This window comes from Plutella xylostella, chromosome 2 (assembly GCF_932276165.1).
Source record: "Plutella xylostella chromosome 2, ilPluXylo3.1, whole genome shotgun sequence".
In the NCBI taxonomy this organism is placed as follows: Eukaryota; Metazoa; Arthropoda; class Insecta; order Lepidoptera; family Plutellidae; genus Plutella; species Plutella xylostella.
In genome coordinates, this window is record NC_063982.1 from 5284518 (window position 1) to 5306384 (window position 21867).

General features: G+C 36.8%; 1 protein-coding gene across 1 annotated transcript in view; it reads right to left on the bottom strand.

Annotated features, from left to right (window-relative positions):
- LOC105380871 (proteoglycan 4) overlaps window positions 1-20926 on the bottom strand; it is a 47982-nt gene extending 27056 nt beyond the window's left edge. The window contains exons 1-2 of the mRNA XM_048622149.1: window positions 20716-20926; window positions 20329-20434 (exon numbers count right to left, since the gene is read on the bottom strand). The gene's annotated coding sequence lies outside the window, so the exon portion shown is untranslated. The remainder of the gene's footprint in view (window positions 1-20328; window positions 20435-20715) is intronic.
- Window positions 20927-21867: the final 941 nt, after the last annotated feature.

The window sequence follows — 21867 nt, forward strand, 5'->3', positions numbered from 1 at the left end:
TAAGGTAGGTTGCAGACCTCTCAACTTGGTATGCAAACCAATATCGCACCTATTTTCTCTCGAATTAGGTTCAGATTGACTATGCAGTGCAGCTGAAATAGTGGGAATATTATTGTTATCGGCCGGCGAGGATGAATTCGCACGCACGACAGATAAACTACTACTACTATTAGCCTGATTATGTAACAAACCGTTATGTTTGTGATGACATAACTTGCACGAGCCATAAGTGCAGTCTGAAATTGAGTGACCCGACCGTAAACAGTTAGGACACAGGTTTTTACTCTCCACGAACTTAACCCTATCGTTAACGGGTAAATTCAAGAATAAAACACAAGTGTACAACGCGTGATTACTCTGACACATTGCACAACTGCGAATTGTTTTCTCCGACTTGCTTTGAGTGTTAGACACATAACTATGTACTTGTTGATTGGGCTTATGTACCGCGTATTTTTTAGCATCAAAGTGATTATTACCGTGGGAAGATTTGTGTTCTTGTAATGATTTATTTTTATTGTGACTAACCGTTATCAGTTCGAGGGTGTCAGCCTTATTCTTTAAAAATAAAAGCAAATCACTTAGTTTTAGTGAAGAACTACTCGGCTGATCAGACCTAATGGAGCCTTTTTGACTTTCCCACTCTTTTTCTGTGGTTGGGTCTAACTTTGTTACGATTAGGTATATGATTAACGTATCCCATTGATCTACGGGTTCGCCTATTGTTTTTAACGCTCTTAAATTACGATTAACGGTATCTATCAGTTTTCTAATTTGTGAAGGTGACTCGGATTGAATACTTTGAGTATTAAACAACGATTTTACATGATTATGGATCAACAAACGGCTATTATGGAACCTATTCGTTAGGAGGTCCCACGCGTGAGTGTAGTTGGCTGCAGTAAATTCTAGCGCACTGATAACCTGCAATGCACTCCCGCTTAGAGATGATCTCAAGTAATGGAATTTCTGAATCGCGTCCAGGTCATCCCGTTCATGTATCATGGTGTCATACGAGTTCCTAAATTCTAACCACTGATCATATGATCCGTTAAAGGTCGGTAGTTTAATCTCTGGTAACTTTACAGATGCTAATTTAGATGAAGTATTGCGAGTACACGTGGAGTTCGCCATGCTCTCATCAACTAACCTGCCCCCGGCGGCCGCTAACGCCCTAAAATATTGCTCCTCAAACTGTTCACGGTATTCTAATTGTATTTCTAATTGATTCTGATCGGATAACCTCTCTATTTCGCACTGAATTTGGTTAAAGTTCTGATACAAAGACTCAATAGACTGCATTCGCAACTTTAATTCGGCCTTATCGGTGCTGTTTAATTCGGTATCTTTTAAATTAATGAAATATTTATCGAATAAAGTTAACCGTGCCTTCATGGTACCTCGTTGTTTCTTGAGGTCGGCCATGCGGTCACCAGAATTTTCGCGTGATTGAGGAGAACGCGGAATTTTTAATGATTTAGCAGCACTATCAGACGATTTAGATTCACTGTCACTCATTTTAGGGGCTTAGTGGAAAGATGGAGTACTCACTTGGTGAAGATGCCACGCGGTGCGGTCACGAAACTGACGATATTGCCGCCGATGCCGCGTGTCGCGATTTCACTGGAATTGAGATAAGCGCACGATTTATCACTGTAGGAGAGGAAGGAGGATGGTAAGGAAAGAAGCCTGACCGTTTCTCGTGGTCCTCGAGTATCTGCTTCCGGCGAAGAAGGTCCAAATGTTGGGAACAGGTACTTAATCCTGGTCCCGTGGTAGGCTCGTTCCAGACTCCTCGCTCCTGGTCTCCTGCTCCAGCGATAGTATGTCCTGCCTGCCTATAGTAAGGTTTACGGCTTGTACTAAAAAAAAAATTAAAACTAGGGCAACCCTGGCGAATAGCTGTCTACGAAACAGCTGCTTAGTTTTAAATATTTTTTATTGATTAAATACTAGTAAATTAGCTTAAAATTAGTGTAATTGTATAAATGAATTTAAAATAAGTGTGTAACAAGTGAAGTTTGAGCCTCAAGACAAGTTTTTAACCAAATTGATGAGGTTGAAATTGGAACCACCTATAACCTGTCAAAACTCAAATTTCCAACGAATTATCAGGCGAGTATTGTGTAAAATTATCTAGTTTTCCCTCCCTTTAGCCTTTATACTTAGTTTAAATTAAGATATTCTAACTTTCTTTGCCGTTTTACTTTCCTTTTCTTTCTAATAAGTAGGTATTTAACTTAGTTTTTTAGTTATTTTTATTTCTCTTCTCAATCTCATCTTTACTATTTAAAACCTAGTAACTTAGTTTATCCTAAACTAAACTGTAGTCTCCCTGTCCCGTCTCATTGTTTAATTTCAAATTTTACCACAATACATAGGATCAAATTGTTCAAACAACATTTTGTAAGTTAATTTTTTATTTAGGAATATTCCCTTCTAACATTACCTGCTCCCCATCCCTGTAGTCTAGTAGGTAGTCCTGGTTTAGGAGTTTAGGAATAGGGAATTAAATCCTTCTATGACTTGTGTGCTCGGTTCACTTGACTTATATGTGGAAGTGAATTTGAATGCCTGTACTTGTTACATAGATAACTAACAAAACATCCTTTTATTAGACTAGTCAACAAATAACTAAATTAGGTATTTTTAGCTTACTCAAAGTATTATATTATTATTTAGAAAATAATAACAATTCATTAGTGAAAATCAGTTACAATTTGAATTCTACTACTACCAAATTGCTTATAAATTATCAGTAACTTCATGAATAAACATTTGTTACTGTAACATTTGTTCTGTAACTAAAACCCTGAAAAATAAGCCCTATCTGGTGCTCTGACTATTCACCCCATATCCTATACCGATATACTACCGTAGCACCCCGTGTTTTTTCAGACAAAACCAAGATGATGTCCCGAAGCAAGGCACATACCCGTGACCTGGAACTCCGGCTGAGGACAGCCCTGGAGGACCTCAAAGCATCCCGTGAACTGACCGACCAACTCATGAAGGAACGGGATGAAAATGAAATGGAATTTGAGTGCATCTTAAAAAAGAACACAGTGCTAAAAAACCAATTAGTAGAACAGGATATTCAGTACCAAGATCTGCAAGGCAAGTGTGATGAGCTCAATGGTCTACTGAGGTCATACCAGCAGTGCCAGAACATCCATGAAGCTACTCTGTCGCAAATCCACAGCCTGGAACAACAGCTGGCTGAGGCCAACGGAGAGCTCCAAAGACGGAATGAAGAGCAAGAGCGGGATGAAAATGATAAAACCATCGCTTTGTATGAGGAACTGATCAACTCACAATGTAAAGCAGTACCTACCATAGACCTCACTACACCTTGCAAAGAACTCTGCGAACACAAAGTGACACCCAAGATTATCGGTGCGAATAAACTGAAAAAATACTGTAAAATCAACAGATCTATAAAGAGATGTCAACATACTTTGAGAAAGTTACAAAAACCAATGAAATCTATAAAAGAAGAAAATGTTAGACTTGGACTACTGGTCCATAAGTATGAGAAGGATATTTTAGTCCATAGGCAGGACCTTTCGGAATGCAACAGCTACTATGAGATGAACATGGCAATGTTGCAGCGCAGACTGGTCAACTTAGAGTCTGCCCTAAATAGTACCCGTACGCCATACTCTGGGGATAAAACCACCAGTCCCCAGATGTCGGCACCTCTTTCGGGGTTCAACCAGAGTGCTTCACCTGAACAGCACCAGCAGCCAGCAGACAGTGTCCTACCAACTGACACTCAGCTACATCAGCTGCCATCTGCCTGCCCCCCTGATGAGATTCAGCCACCTACTACAACCTGCAACAACGAGCCCGCCGTCGCGACGAGTAGTGTCCTACTAACTGACACTCAGCTGCCACCAGCCTGCACTCTTCATGTGAACGAGCCAGCTAGTACAGCCTGCAACGACGAGCCAGCTACTACAGTCTGCAACGACGAGCCAGCCGTCCCGACGAGCAGCCCGTCACCGTGCAACCGGTCCGAGATTGCCCTGTCTTCAACACCGAGTACCTGCCTGCTTCGAGAAGCTCCTTATGAGACAATTGTCTTCTCAGATAAGCTAGGTAGCAAAATGGGTCACATGTTAAATGACTATCTTAAACAAAAAGTCATTAATATATGTATGCCAGGGGCTTCTTATAACCAAATTGTAGATAGAATTTTGTCAGGACAATACAGTGCAAACACTACATTAGTATTGTTAATTGGAAACAGCTTAGATGTGACAGAAAATGACTTAATAAGATGCTATGACGCCCTTTCTACCATGGAAATCAAGAAAACGATAATCTGTGCTTTTCCCTATTCCGCTTCACGGTCTCATAAGCAGAACACTCAGATACATGAGTTAAATATGTTGATATTTAACATGACATTTGGTCATAGGGAACAGATGATGTATTTCGATACAAATAAATTTATTCACAATTTTATTTTGACCAAGAGTACATTATTTGTACCTAAGTTTTATAAGCGACAGATAGCTAAATTGTTAGCTTACAACATTTATGACCCTGTTATAAGTAGTATAACAGAAGTAGGACCAACTGATACGATAGTTAGTAGTAATACTAATGTAAATTTAAACTGCCATGCACGACAAGAGATGAGCAACTGAGAGTTGTACACCAGAACATTCAGGGGCTTTCTCGCAAACTTCTAATGCTAGAGTTATTTTTAGAACAATACGACATAGACATAATTTGTATTACTGAGCATCACCTTAAAAATGATGACATGAATTTTAATGTAAAAAATTACAATGTTATTAGCTCATTTAATAGGAAATCGTTAGACAAAGGAGGATCATTAATATTTGTAAAGAAAAATTTAAAATGTAAGGATAGGAAAGATATTGTAAAATTATCGGTCGAAAGAATAGCTGAACTAGCTTGTGTTGAGATGGACAAGTATATAATTTTAAGCGTGTACAGGCCCCCCTCTTCTGACTATAATGTATTTGAGAAAGTGATGGAGGATAGTCTTACCATCTTATCTAAGAGCTCAAAACAAGTGGTCGTGGTGGGAGATTTTAATATCGATTTATTAGTTGAGACTTCTATGAAATGTTGTATAATTAATTTATTCAAGTCATATAATTTAAGTAATGTCTTCCTGGAACCTACCAGAATTACTCCCACCTCAGCCACTTGTATTGACAATATTTACTGTAATTGTGATTTTACTAATCATTCTGTAATCAATTGTTTACCATCCGACCACAGTGGGCAAATTATTACGTTTCCTTGTACTTTTGAACGTAAGTCAGCCACTTTCAAGTTCAGACCAGTAACATCATACAGAATTGATAAGTTTAAATCTCGATTGAACAGTAAACTTGGCTACTGTAGAAGCTCTGAAAGAAATCCCAATGATGCCTTTAAGGAAATATTTCAAGGTTTGTCTCAAGAATTTGAAAACGTGTTCACTAAGAAAGAAGTAGATGTTAATTGTAAACTAAGTCTTAATGACTGGGCAACATCGGGAATTTATAAGAGCAGACGTAAATTATATGATCTCTATGAACAGCGTACATTTACTCACGACGATAACTTTAGAGATTATGTAAAGAAATATACAAAGATATTCAAAGCCGTTTGCCACCAAGCTAAATCAGATTATATAAATAGAAAGATTAAAAACTCTAAGAACAAGATTAAAACCGTATGGAATATCATTAATACTGAAACCGGGAAGAATAAACCACGTGATTTAAATTTTGAACTTAAAATTAATGATAAAATTGTTTCATCTAGTGAAGAAGTGGCTTCCGTCTTTGAAGATTTTTTCCGTAGTATACCGATAGCTACAACTGAGAACCTTGATTCATCTTGCGCTGAAGCTGAACGTTTGCTAAGAGGGAATGCACCGCCTTGCGATCTCGACTTTCAATTTCATGGTATAAATACACAGACCATAATTACCACTTATAAAGAATTAAATTTAAAAATGACAGAAGATTTATGGGGCATGTCCGTTAAAGTTATTAGTCATGTTATTGATATCCTAGCACCCCACTTGGCTAATCTTTTTAACAGATGCATTGAGGTCGGTGTTTTCCCCGATTTGATGAAACTTAGTAAACTAATACCGCTTTTTAAATCTGGTGAGAAAAATGATCCCAATAATTTTAGGCCTGTATCAGTTTTGCCAGTACTGAGTAAAATATTTGAAAAAATTATGCTGCATCAAATGCTTTCGCACTTTAATATTCACGGCCTTCTCCATAACCAACAGTTCGGTTTCACCAAAGGTCGATCTACAACTGACGCTGGTGTCGCGTTGGTCAAACACATATTTAGTGCTTGGGAGGAACGTCTTGATGCTGTGGGTGTTTTTTGCGATCTATCGAAAGCATTTGATTGTGTGGATCATGCCACTCTACTTATGAAACTTAAATATTATGGGCTAACTGGCAAAGCTCTTACATTATTGGAATCATACTTGAGCAACAGAACTCAACTAGTTGACATAAATGGAGTGCGTTCGGCTGGCTGTCCTGTCAGTATGGGTGTTCCACAAGGCTCGATTTTAGGACCATTCTTGTTTCTTGTATATGTTAACGATTTACCGTTTTTGGTAGATAAATTATGTGAGATAGTACTGTTTGCTGATGATACTTCACTTATATTTAAGTTGAAGCGACAAGAAGTCAATTTTGACAATGCAAACAGTACTCTTTCCATAGTTGCTAATTGGTTCACTGTAAATAATTTAGCTCTTAACTCCAAGAAAACAAAATGTATTAAATTCACTTTGCCTAATGTAAGACAAGTAGAGACATATTTGACATTGAATAACGATAAGCTAGAGTTAGTAAATGAAACGGTATTCCTGGGTATTACAATTGACTCAAAGTTGCAATGGGGACCCCATATTGAGAGGATAGCCGGTAGATTGAGTTCTGCAGCTTATGCGGTTAGAACCATTAGACAGTTAACAGATGTAGATACAGCCAGGCTTGTGTATTTTAGTTATTTTCATAGTGTTATGTCTTACGGAATTCTATTGTGGGGACGAGCGGCTGACATTAATCAAATCTTTGTTCTGCAAAAACGAGCAATTCGAGCCATATATGTATTAGGGTCTAGAATTTCATTAAGAGATACGTTTAAGGAAATAGGTATACTAACTGTTCCATGCCAATATATCTATGAAAATATTATGTATGTTCGTAAAAACTTAAATTCATTTAGTAAAGTAGGAGCCACTCACGGTATTGAGACCAGAAACAAAAATAAGTTGCTTTTCCCCACACTCAGACTTTCGAAAACAAACACATCATTCATGGGGAACTGTATACGTTTTTATAATAAATTATCAAATGAAGCAATAAACCTTACTGAGCAAAAATTTAAGAATTATGTTAAAGCTACATTATGTAGTAAAGCTTACTATAGTATAAATGATTATTTAAACGACAAAAACGCGTGGTCTTGTCCACCTCAGCTAAGGCTATTGAAAAAATGAAATGGATATAGGTACTTAAGTAAAATTGTAGGTACTAGATATAAGTAAAAATTGTAATAGATTATAAGGAAAAAGTTGAAAAGATGCTCGAGGAGTTTCTTTCGCCATTTCTTTCCTTCTCAATGACGGGGCCTTTGTGAAATGGTGGTAGATGACTATCGACAAATAATTGTAAAATTTTACGTCGATTAAACCATTTGAATTTGAATTTGAATTACTCAGAATGATGGATTTATTATTCGTTAATTTTTAAATGTTTATTTGCTGGTGTCACAAAGGCAAGTGAATTACAATAATGATTATACAAACTAATACAATAAAATAGATGGCGCTGTGAAACAAACTAGATGATAGGACGACGGTCTAAGACGGCAAAGCATCCGTGGTGCGCGTGCGCCTCCTGTAGTTCTCGCCACATCCGTTAGATGGCGTGAAAGCGTGAACAACAAGAGCCCCAGAAATTACACTCCCGGGCAATCAAATAGTTCCACTCAAAAAATGCCGACACCAAACAACCGAAATTTATTCAAACATTTAATTTAAAATTTGAACAAAATATTACCGTTTTTAGTTGATAATATCCTGATGCTCTGTTAAATGTGGGAGGTGCAAAAAATATATTTTCAGGAAGGAAGGCCCAGCCAATCTGAATTTTGGCGCTTTTTATATGTTTTTATTTAAATATTAAAACGTTTTATGACACCGAATAAAAATCTGCTTTGAAGCATAAAGTTTTTGACAGATTTGGATTAAAATTCTTGCTTATTGAGTTTTTAAACACAAAGACTGGGGGTTTTCATGCCATGCGAGCATGTGCATTTGAAGAAGCTTTTGGGTAGGTCAGATTCCCTAATAGCCTTACTAAGTATGGACAAGAAGTTTATCTGGGGGCACGGCAGTGCCCCCACCAAGTCGAGCAAAAAAGCGGCACTCTTTAATGTTTTATATAAATATATTGACTTGGTCATCGCCCTAAATAATTTAATTACTTAACACGTTTCCATGCGATGGCCGAATGAATATATTCATATAAAACATTAAAGATTTTTAAGATTGAGATGCGTGCGTGGATAAGACTTGGTATTACATGGATCTCACAACTTTTTACCGTAGAACAACTGAGTTACGAGACTTGGTTTTTTTACAAGTACCTATTGTTTTTGATAAGATTTAGTTATCAGGTGCTAAAATGTCAATAGTTTATTATAACATAACTTGACATTTATATTATTCTAATATAACGTATTGGCTGCAATAACTTTACTCTCCACAGTCGAACACGATTGAGCCTTGAAGCTGTTGCAATCAGCACACAACATAATCATATTGACAGTTCGTAAGCACGGCTGAATAATTATATGTATTCACGAGTTTTATATCCTTAAGTGTTATGTCAATTCCATGTTATGCAATTAAAGTTGCAATCTTCAGACCCCATTGAAGTGAAATAAATATAAAAGATTTAAATAAATTGACACACTGAAAACCAGAAAAAATCCAGGAAACGAGAAATACAAGACAAAGAGTAAATTAAAAGTCTAACCGTCAAGCCCCCCTACTCTTGAAAGGCAATGTATTTCGTCTGGCTTGCGTTGTCAACATAAAAAAAATACATAAATGTTCATCCAGATAAAGCCTTTTTTTAGAACCTAGTACTAAGAACCAAGTACCCAGAATGAAGAATTTCTTTGAGATTTTGGCCGTAAAAGACTTTTCTGGCGTTTTTGTAAAATAACTTCTTAATTGTATGCATTATATTCTTATTTCTAAGTTCTTAAATAAAATAGGCATTACCTTACCTAGCTGATTATATAAGTATTTTTAGTGTTTGTAAAAACGCTTTTGAAGAGAAGTTATTATTTTTTTAATGTTGACAACGCAAGACAGGCGCAATACATTGCCTTTCAAGAGTAGGGGGGCTGGGTTTTATATGTATTCGAGTTCGAAATAAAAGTTGCCTCTAGCTAAGGAATACTGTTTAACCATAGTCAAATAGATATTTTATGAAATCGCATCTTTAATTTTTTAATCCTCGACGTAAAAAGAGGTTTGTTATAATTGTATAATGTGTCTGTGTAACTGTGTGTGTATCTGTCTGTGGTTACGCACCTCCTAAATGGCAGAACCGATTTCGGTTTTATTCTTTAGGGTAATTGGTAATGTTACACCAAGTGTTCTTAGCCATATTTTATCAAAATTCGCTAAGCCATTAAAAAGTTGTGCGACTTATGGTTTTTTTACGTTGGCTAAGTTATTAGTTTCGTTAGATATAATATGCCTGGCAGATTGGATGCGGTACAGTGTCTTGCAATATAAACAAAAGAATGACATGGAAATATTGAAATGCACCGACAGTATACTCTCCATGACAAAGCTTAGGGTGAAGGAACTCATATAAATATGTACTGTCGACGGCAAGTTACAATAGTTACAATTACACTCATGAGCAATAAAAAAGTTGCACTTACAAAAAGTCGACATCAAAATAAACCCCAATTTTGGCAAATATTTAATTTAGAATATGAATTAAATATTTACTTTTTTAGTTGATGATATTCTGATGCGCTGTTCAGTTACTTCAATTTTGCAGACGGCGTCTTTAAGCTAGTCTTTTCCGTAGGAAATACACTAACGGGCAATGAAAAGGTTCCACTGAGAAAAGCACCAAATTACTCCTAAACGGAAGGCTAGCTTAATGACGCCTTCTGAAACATTGAAGTACATTTAACAGAGCATCAGGATATTACCAACTAAAAACGGTAATATTTTCTTCAAATTTTAAATTAAATGTTTGAATAAATTTCGGTTGTTTGGTGTCGGCATTTTTTGAGTGGAACTATTTCATTGCCCAGGAGTGCAATTTCTGGGGCTCTTGTAACTGGATCTTTTTCATTTCTCGTGAATTTAGCCCTTAATCATCCACTGATGGACATAACCCTTTCCCAAGGAGCGCCACAACACTATGTCCTCGGCCTTCCTCATTCAGCCACTACCGGCCATCTGGCTCAGTAAGGTCGTTGGTCAAGCTAAATGGTGGGTTTCCCACCCTACGTGGACTGTACTGAATTATAATTTTGACCACAGACTAATATGTATTCGCCGGAGCGCACTAAACCGCAAGTTTTCAATTTTAAATTCTATTGTTATTTTATTTCAGTAGATTATATTTAGAATTTTCTTAGTTATTTTTGTACTAGATTCAAACATAATAATATATTACAACCTCGCTATTTATCTTTAAAAACATCATCCTATACAAAGTTTACCGACCCAATTCCCCTTGATATGCATATTTAATAAATATAAATAAATACGAAATTGACGACCGAATGGCGTAGTGGTTAGTGGCCCTGACTACTGAGCCGAAGGTCCCGGGTTCGATTCCCGGCTGGGGCAAATTTTTGTTTAAACCCAGATATTTGTTCTCGGGTCTTGGATGTGCCCGAAAAATGGCAATAGGCCCGCCCCCTATTACATTGGGACTAACATAACACTCTGGCGAAAAGTGGGTGCAGCAATGCACCTCTGCCTACCCCGCAAGGGAGTACATTAGTACAAGGCGTGAGTGTGTGTGAGTGTGTGTTTTATAAATAAATAAATATGTGAGGACATGTCACACACGGCCATCCGACCTCAAGCTAGGCAGAATATTTACATAGGTAATTTTTTTATTAAAAATATTTTTTTGCAAATCGTACTATTCCACCATTCCGCAACCTCACATTAAACTATGTAATCAGATGTAAGTGGCATCATTTGATACAATATTACAATCTTATTAGTGGCGCGCCACAAGACTGTTTTAAAATTCACATAATTTCCACCGGAAGAGTATAGCGTTTGAGTATGCACAGTATTACACGTTTAGTTAGAGTTTGTTGATGTGGAGTGACGCTATAGTAGATAGAATAAAACTTAAAAAAAAAACATGTTTCACATGGTTAAGAAGCGTCCGTGATCGAGATTAAGTGCCAATTTCACCATTCTCGGTTATCTAACCGACAGGGATTGATTTATAAATTAAACGTCATCTCCATATAAAATTCATGACAGATGTGTCAAAAGTTAACCATTACTCCCTGGTTATGCTCTAACAGAGAATGGTGAAATTGGCACTAAGCATCACATGGCACGGTCAGCCATCCATTGGCTGACTGATTTCAAGTGGTTCTTTTTTGGACGCTACCGTGTTTCGGATGGCACGTTAAGCCGTAAGTCCCGGTTGCTGCATCGGCAGCAGTCGATAAGCCTAGTCAGAGGCCTTCGGGCAGCTAGAAAATATCTGAAAGTCGGTTTGCCCACTTACTCGACAACTTCAGTGCATTGTACTCAAAAACGGCGATACGGCTCGCGACCTATCAAGTGACAAATGTACAGCGAAAAGCGGGTGACTCGCTTGCGTAGATGGCTAACATGATAACATTACCAATCACCTATATACATATAACGCTGACTGTACGGATTACTGACTAGACGGCAACGTCGAAATGAACGGATCATACTTCGACTACTTAATACGTATTAAATGACGTAACATCTCTCAATGTTGGTTATGAGACTTACCACTAAAAGCAAAAGTTTCCAGATAACATCTACCATTGTCTAAGTAACAATTGGTTATAATTTTGTTATAATTTGACATGATTTTGAGTTTTTTAATGGTAAAATTACACGCACAATCGTTTGGAAGCCCGTTTTCATCCGGTAGGTATATCTTTATCAATATCTTTTCTGACAATATTTATTTAGATTTACTTTATATACAAATTGAATTATCCAGGCACGTCAACAATGTGACAATGTAAATAATGATATTGTAAAATTTGATCTTTTTGAAGCACTAGGTAGGTATAATACAAAAAGTTTTCCCGTGGGAATTCCGGTATAAAAAGAAGCGTATGTTCTTTCTCAGGGTCTATATATGAATACCAAATTTCATTAACATCCGTTCAGTAGTTTTGGCGTGAAAGAGTAACAGACAGATAGACAGACAGACAGACACAGTTACTTTCGCATTTATAATATTAGTTAGGATTAGGATGTATTACATTGTAACAGCGTTGCTATTTTCAGAGAAGCTAATGTAAAAAGCACACTCCATATATTGTGAATACATACGTGTTAAATATTACTTAACATTCTATTGTAACTGTTAGTTGTTTGACCTTTTTACCTAGTTATGTGCTAGACACATATTTATGTATATGCAGTAACATTTATCTTTAGTGTTATTGTTTGGTTTATTCGACGAAAAAGTATTTTTAACAGATAATAGTAATATCTAAAAGCTTTTATTAAATCAAGTTCCGTAATAGTTTATGTAACTCAAATACTTTTCATCATCATCATCATCATCATCATCATCATCATCAGCCTATGTCAACCCACTGCAGGGTATATACTTTTAGGTGAGAAATATTACGGTTTCGTTCGTGATGAATACTATCGTTGTAGGTATGTATTTTCATTTGTCTGTATAAGCGCCAAATAAATTTTATATTTCATCTAAAAATCAAAATTAATTCAGCAGTTAAAAAGTTTTTAGTGGATAGGTTGGACTTGTACATTTTAAATGTCCATAAGTGGTTTAAATGTAACGTACCATCCAAACATAACAGTAGCTGGTCTAACATTTGTCACCGTGGTGACAGTATTAGCGTAAGTCCCTGATAGCCCGGGGAGGTCCAATTAATTAAAAAATACGCATAAACAACCACATAATTAAATCCTAATCCTAACTAATATTATAAATGCAAAAGTAACTGTGTCTGTCTATCTGTCTGTCTGTCTGTCTGTCTGTTACTCTTTCACGCCAAAACTACTGAACGGATTTGAATAAAATTTGGTATACATACGTTCTAGACCCTGGCAAAGAACATAGGCTACTTTTTATCCCGGAATTCCCACGGGAAAACTTTTTAAGGCGAAGCGAAGCGCGCGGGAACAGCTAGTAGCATATTATATCTCTGCATCTCGAGAGTAAAAGCCTAGCGTCCGGTACCAACGACCTTGTGTCATTGGTCGCCGACTTCGAAGGTCGACTGGTAGAGAATGTAAGCCTATTTTATTGTGTAGACATGGAACTTACTAAGTCACTTTTTAATTTACTACTAATGCTAAACGATTTTAGTTGATTGTCAAACGCCTTAGAAATCTGTCTAATTTTTATTTAAACACTTATTAAACAACAGATATGGTTCTTTTTTTTTCTTATAAAGATGACCAAGCTTTTAGTTTCTCAGAATAATTCGTAAAAAAACTCAAAAATACTACAATCTGCAAGCTAAAGTGGCCAGTGGGCCAAAGAACAAATGACCGATGGGGTAAACGAGTTCTCAAGTGAATCCCGTGGGACGCCCTCCAACCCGCTGGACCGACGACCATAGACAGGTGGCCTGTAATGGCTGGATGAGGAAGGCCGAGGACAGAGTGTTGTGGCGCTACTTGACAGAGGCTTATGTGGAGCAGTGGATGATGGCGTGAGTTCTTTGTTAAAAAACATAAATCTACCTTTATAAGTAAGTTTGAAATACGACGCTCTTTAGGAGTGGCATGATTATGTTTAGGTGAGGAAACACTAGTATTTATATCCATGCAATTGATCAACCCAAGTGTACGAATGACAAAAAACACTCGTAAAAAGCCAGTTAACTAATCACTTTCCACTTACACTGTTACTTATTTGTTTCTTTAACTTCATAACATTGCATTATTGACATTATTGCTTGATTTCTAAACGTTAGAATGTGGTTGTTCAGTAATTGGTATCATTATAACGTGATTTGTGATTCCTAATAAGTGATTATGAATTAGGCTTACTAAACAAATTGCACATACTGCTTTATTTTTGTTTGCCAACAGTCCCCAATTGGTTGGGCAAAAACAGCGTTCACTTTTTTTGTACACTGTAGTAATTTTAGCTTAGGAAATATACTCGTAAGGTTTCTTGGATAGCCGTTGGGACATAGAAGTTAAAAGAAGTTGTACCACGGACTAAGCACAAGTATAAAGTTGGACGCCCTCCGGTTCACTGTATACCTATGTACATTGAAAGGTAGGTTGTAGTTATAAGCAGAATCCTTTTAAAAATACAATCGCAAGAAATGGAAAAGTTCCGCTTACAAAATTCCAACACCAAATGAGTTCAAACATTTCACATTTTAACAAAATATTAACGTTTCTAGTTGATAACAATCTGATGCGCTGTTAAATGTATCTAGGTACTTCAATATTGCAGACGGCGTCGTTAAGGTACTTTTTTCCGTTTAGGAGAAATTTGGTGCTATGTCACTGGAAATTTTTCATTGCTCGTGAGTGGACCTAATAAAATAGAATAGCATACTCTTTATTTTGCGCCATTAAAGAAAATATTACAATTATCACAACTTATATATAAAGTAGTACAAAAAGGCGGTCTTATTGCTTAAAGCAATCTATACCAGACAAATTTTGGATGGAAGAGAAAATTTCTTTGATTAATTATTTTCATTTCTATTTTTTGATACATAAAGTACAATGTCCAATCTTCGTATTTGGCAACTCTATGGTCGTTAAATCGTAGATATATCTGCACAGGACTAGTAACCTTTGCAGGACATTGCTTGCAGCTGTGACATTTTGCTGTGAATTAAATTACAATAAAGCAGGTTGTAAGGCTGCAACTGCTTTTTAATCGTATACATACATACATATTTTAAGTTGAAGAAAATAAATACATACATATATGCTCACGACTGAGCGGTGGTAGCTCAGTCGGGTAAGCGCCCGCTTCTCACCCAAGAGATGCGGGTTCGAATCCCGGCGCTGACATGTACCAATGAGTTCTTTTAACTTAAGTACAATGTATACCATCGCTCTTACGGTGAAGGAAAACATCGTGAGGAAACCTGCATATCTAGATTTAGCACATCTAGATATGTGAACCCACCAACCCGCAGTGGACCAGCGTGGTGGAAAATGGTCCAAGCTTAGGAAGGCAGTTTAGACCATGGGGATATGCACAAAGGTTCCACTCGAGAGAGCCAGGTGCAGGTACTTACACCCCCACAGAGAATAGAATAGAATAGAATAGAATGCTCACGACTGCAATCCCCGACGGGGTAGTCAGAGGTGACTCGCAATCAAATCACCCGCTTTTCACTGCACATTTGGACGTGGTGGGTCGCGACTTGTGTTTATATCCATTCCTAAGCAATGTAACAGTTCTAGTGACAATAGCACCAAATAACTCCTAAAGGGAAAAATGCTAGCTTTATGACGCCGCCGTGGCGTAGTGGTTAGTGACCCTGACTACTTAGCCGATGGTCCCGGGTTCGATTCCCGGCTGGGGCAGATATTTGTTTAAACACAGATATTTGTTCTCGGGTCTTGGATGTGCCCGTAAAATGGCAATAGGCCCGCCCCCTATTACATTGGGACTAACATACACTCTGGGGAAAAGTGGGTGCAGCAATGCACCTCTGCCTACCCCGCAAGGGAGTACATTAGTACAAGGCGTGAGTGCGTGTTTTTTTGTTTTTTATGACGCCACCATCTGCAATATTGAAAGCTCACGACTAAAGTCTATTTCGTTAATCATACACGCACGCGCAATATCCAGTGACATATGGAACGACAATGGCAGGTGGAACTTTTTCATTGCACATGAGTGTATTACGTTTATTTATTGATTAATCCATGTTCATAAGCAACTAGCTGTTCCCGCGAGCTTCGCCCCTTAACAAGTTTTCCCGTGGGAATTCCGGGATAAAAAGTAGCCTATGTTCTTTCCCAGGGTCTAGACTATATGTATACCAAATTTCATTCAAATCCGTTTAGTAGTTTTGGCGTGAAAGAGTAACAGACAGACACAGTTACTATATATTACTATATAATATTAGTTAGGAAGTTAGGATGGTGTGCAATGAAGGCCAACTAAAATCACTCTTATTTTCGGGGAAAATTTAAACATACAGTACATTTTTATTAAAAAAAAACTAGTCTAGCCTGTTTAAACAATTGACCTTGACGTAAAATATTCTGTTGTGACATTCTAAAAATTCATTATTTATTCATGCTCTTTTATGATGACATATCCTACCAATACCTAAACCAGCTAGAAATATATTTATGGCGGAAATTATTAAGTAAAACCAATCTACAAACTGTCATCTAGATTTGGGTTAAATATGTTATTTCGTGTGAACCGTATAAAGACGTTCGTAAAAGTAATCTTTACATAAATAACCTAACCAACGTTAAAAACCCCCGATATTCAACACTAGAAGTTGCATAACTTTTCGACGGCTAGCCGATTTTGATAAAATATAGCCAGTAACATTAAATATGACACCAAAATATAAAATTGGAAATGGTTTCAGCCGTTTGTGAGCTACACTACCACAGACAGACACACACACAGAGATACACAGACACGTTATACATACACTACCCTTTTGTCAGGGGTTAATAATATTGTTTTGTTATAGCTCTAAAGTTTATAAATTAATTAAACTTTCAAGTCATATACAGATCCGCTTCTTACTAACACCATTTTTTTGTTGTTTTTCCGAAGCTTTGGAGCTCTGGCTCACGGCTCTATACAGGGTGTTGCAAAAAGGGTATACTAAGCCGAAACCTACATGTGCAGCATGGTATATCTAAGCCTTTTTTTTCGCGAATTTTTAAATTCTGATTTCTGTTTCAGACTTAGCTATACCATGCTGCACATAAACGTGTCTTGTTCGTTCGTTTGTTGGTTTAGAGAGTATGCCCCAGTACTGCGGTAGGCAAGCTACGAGCTTGTCGAATGTAGTAATCGATACAATACAGACTGAGAAATGATCAAGTGACGCAACTTAACCTCAGACATTTCATTCGATTTAAACCGATATGATTTGATTTGACCATAGATACAGATACTTTCCAATCATCCTAACTATACCTATATAATATTATAAATGCGAAAGTAACTGTGTCTGTCTGTCTGTCTATTACTCTTTCACGCCAACACTACTGAACAGATTGGAATGAAATTTGGTATACATACGGTCTAGACCCTGGGAAAGTACAAAAGCTACTTTTTATTCCGGAATTCCCACGGGAAAACTTCTTAAGGCGAAACGAAGCGCTCGGGAACAGCTAGTCAGCACAGAGCGTCAGTTAATCCCCGACGAAAAAGAGGGGTTGTTATAAGTTTAACCGATAGCACATAAGTCGAAACAGCCACATGGACCTACGGCTTAAGGTCCCCTCCGAAGCATGGAAGCGTACAGAAAACAACCACTTGAAATTTGCCACCTATCCAATGGGTGACCGTGCCATGAGTTGCTTAACTTCTTTGACGCTAGCAGGATTACGGGTGTTTTGTCAATCTGCTTGCTAAGAATCTTGGTGAAGTGGTAGGCAAGGTCAGGTTAATAATACGGCAAAAAACAAACACTTTACTACTTACATCACGGTTGCACTAATAAACCAATTAAAGTCATATTGCGACATATTTTGTCAATTTATGGTGACATAAAACATTAAATTAATTGCTGAACACATTATTGATAGCAATCTTTATTATGCTCCATTGTCATAAATAGTACTAATGTTTCGGCATCAGTCGTTAAGTCCATTCAGAGGCCTTCAGGCAGCTTGAAAACATCCGACAGTCGGGTTGCCCACTTACCCGACAACTCTCTCAGCACAAGCTTGCTTGTGTTGGGGTCCACCAACCCGCACTAGGCCAGCGTGGTGGACTCGGCCTAAAATTCTTCCTTCATTGGAAGGAGACCTGTGCCCCAGCAGTGGGGATGTAGAGGGGTTGTAATGGATAAACAACACGTGGTGAAGTCGGAATTCAAAAGTAGGAATAATCCAAGACTTTGACTAAAATTCTCCATACAAAAGACATCAACGCGTAGCATAAAAGAAAGTTCTTTCCCTGTAATATTATTTTATACTTTATTTAATATTTTATGTAAAATAGTGTCCTAATCAAGTCAAATCTTATAATAAATATACAACAGGGTATCGCAAAAGTTGTATACTAAGCCGAGACGGGGTGACTAAGGGGGTCATCCTGAACAACTTCTGACTTTTGGAAATTGGAAAATTTAGAATATAATTTATACGTTTTTTACTGTTTGCGAGCAGCATGACCGTTTTATAAGAAGTGGAAATATTTTACTCACATGACAATACAACGGATACACGGATTTTTATAAAATTGACGCACTTGCGTGAATTTCTATACAAAGAGCACTGAATGCGATGCGTCTGTTGTGTACGAGGCCGAAAGGTGGACGCTTACTTTTAGAACGAACACAATGCACTTAGGGTATACAATAAAATCTAGACATACAGGTTAATAAATACACAAAATAAAATAAATAAAGTAGCCGACGTGACTTCTGTCGACGAGAAATAATAAATTACAAAATAGAGTCGAACGGCCGTCCTTGCTTTCCCAAGTCGCTTGCAGACACAAAACTGGATTTAACACTTAAGAAATATACCCTAGCGACTATGAAATTACAACTGCTTCATTTGACTTGTGGTCTGAAATGTAATTAAGCTCTTTATCTAAAAGTAGAGATGAAAAACGAACCGTAAAACTCGACTATTTTTCACAAAGCTATCAAAAACGTTTTTTTAAACACGACGGTCACGCAATTTTATAACAAATAAATTCACATTATCCAGTTCTCAATATTGAAAATTTAAAAAGGCGTATTGTATTAAAAGCGATATCTTTCTGAATTAATTAATTCTGTAATTACTCGTATAAACGTTTCGTCACATTATGTTTGAGGTGTAAATAAAAAATGACAGTTTTCCTTTTGTTTAGGATATATGGCCAGGGTGCGCCAGACGTTCATAAGGAATAGGTGAAACGCATTGATTTATATATAACTAAATAGCTCCCTCGCGCTGGCCCTAAAATCTCATATAATGTTTCATAATTTGTTTGAATTAGGGCCAGCGCGCGGGTGACATTTTCTTTAGGCAAAATATTCTGACGGGCGCAGTCTTTCTTGCACCCCATGCTATATTATATAACGTACATTATGTATAACGGAAACCACAATTACTTCGTGACCTCGGAATGTAGACTCTATTAGAAACCAGTAAACGCATTATTGCAATACGGCGTTAGCACGGTTATAAATTAGGTTTCACAATTTTTACTAAGTATCGGCTTATCAAATAAATTTTAACGTTTAATAAGAACAGTAAGAGCCAGTAGAGATATAGAAAAAATAAGCGCTATAATGAATGACATGTTGTATTATTTGTGTATCAATTTGTAACGGATTTTAAATGTCACTTCTACAAAATTTACAATTGCTATGAAAAATTTATAAATCTAATCATAATTAATTGTCAATGTACTTGAATTAATATACATATATACAAGTATCAACTGATTCATGATAGTTTAGTGTATATTTAGATTCATAGATAATTATGAATTGTATAGCATAAACTTATAACAATGTTTAAAAAAAATGTGACCTTGACATAAAATCAGAAGCACATGATATGACGAGTTTGTCAGGTACTAACTAGGGAAGTACTTGTTTTAAGTATGTTAAGGTTTTCAGGTAAAAGTTCGAAAGTAAACATTATTTCGTAATATGTTCTAAATATAACAGCAAGTGCAAATTGTGTGTACTCAATGCTTTTGGATCTGAAATAAATAGTACTTATATCTATCCATATAAATAACGAAAGACCGTTACTATAAGTACTTTGGCCAAAACGTGTATATAAAAAATAAAAGAGTTTTTTTTTAAACATGCGCGGTATAAATAGGGTAGGCATAAAAAATATTTAAAAAGTTCCAAACATACCTAAGATCTGCTGTTGTGTTAAGTCCAGTCCTTTGTTTATTGTCACTTTTCACTGTTTCCACCAAAAACACACTTTTTCACTTCACATTGCTGTCACCAAAAATCACTACGAAAAAAGAAACTTCTCTTTAGCCAAAGTAATAATCGTAATAGTAGAAAAACATGTATATTACAACAGCATACAGTGCAAATTTGAAATACAGGAATGCAAAGTCTTTAAAAAAAGTCCAAATAGTTTTCAAAACGGTTTGATTTTCCGAAATTTCGACATGCATTTACTTTACTCTACAAAAAAACAAAACTTCGAAGTGCCAATCAGTGTTCTAAAACTAAAAAAGAAACAAAATCCCGCCAAAAACCACAGACAGCAAATAAAACTTTTCTTACATGACAGCTCAGAAGAAAAATTAAAAAACAAAACAGGCAAAGGTGTCACATAACAGTCAGCCAACGCACAACGTTTTCGTATTCCGGTCGTGGCGGCACTGACGAAACTCTTTGGTCGAGCGTGTTGCAAAATCAGCCGTACTGGGGGCGATCAGAGTAACAACTGGTTTTTCTGCTTAGGAAAAATACGGGTTTCTGTATCATATTAACTTTACTGGCTGCGCTTAGATAATTTAAGTGATATGATAACACGATCTACAGTTGTGGTAACTTGGAGGAATTATAACAGCCTGACCAGTGATAAAAAATAGGGACGAATACTCATTTTTAAAATAAAACTTTTTTTTGCAATACTTATAGTAAAAAAAGTTTAGAAAAATCGTGATTGTCTGAAATATCGTTGAGTATTTCATCGTCGTTATAAAAATTTAAAGCATTGATATATTTTCTCAAAAGAGAAATAAATTCTTTTAATCCTAGAACTCCCAGGAAAATAGTATTGCGAAATTCTCTCATAAAAAGCTACTACTAATACTACATAATACACTGGAACAAAAACTAAAGACCGAGGAACTGAAAACCCCAAAAATACGATCACCTGTTACGAACGGCTTGTTTAACTAGTCATAAGAACAATATTTCAAGTTTTGTTGCAAGATTCAAGGCCACAGAATGAATATTGTTAAACAAAAGGTGACCCACATACATTAAATTACTATAACATGTCAAGATATTGCATGTTTCACGCATATCTATAGTAGTTTTGGTGCTATCCCGCGATCAATGACTAAGTTCCACCTGCCATTGCTGCTGTACATTCTATTCTATTCTATTCTATTCTCTGTGGGGGTGTCAGTTCCTGCACCTGGTTCTCTCGAGTGGAACCTTTGTGCATATCCCCAAGGTCTAAACTGCCTTCCTAAGCTCGGACCATTTCCCACCACGCTGGTCCACTGGGTTTACATATCTAGATTTTACTTAAATTCAAAGAAGTCATTGGTACATGTCAGCGCCGGGATTCGAACCCGCATCTCTAGCGTGAGAAGCCGGCGCTTACCCGACTGAGCTACCACCGCACCGCTCTTTTGTAGCAGCTATACATGTCACTGTAACTTTTTTCATTGCCCACGAGTGTATATATATTTCTGAAAC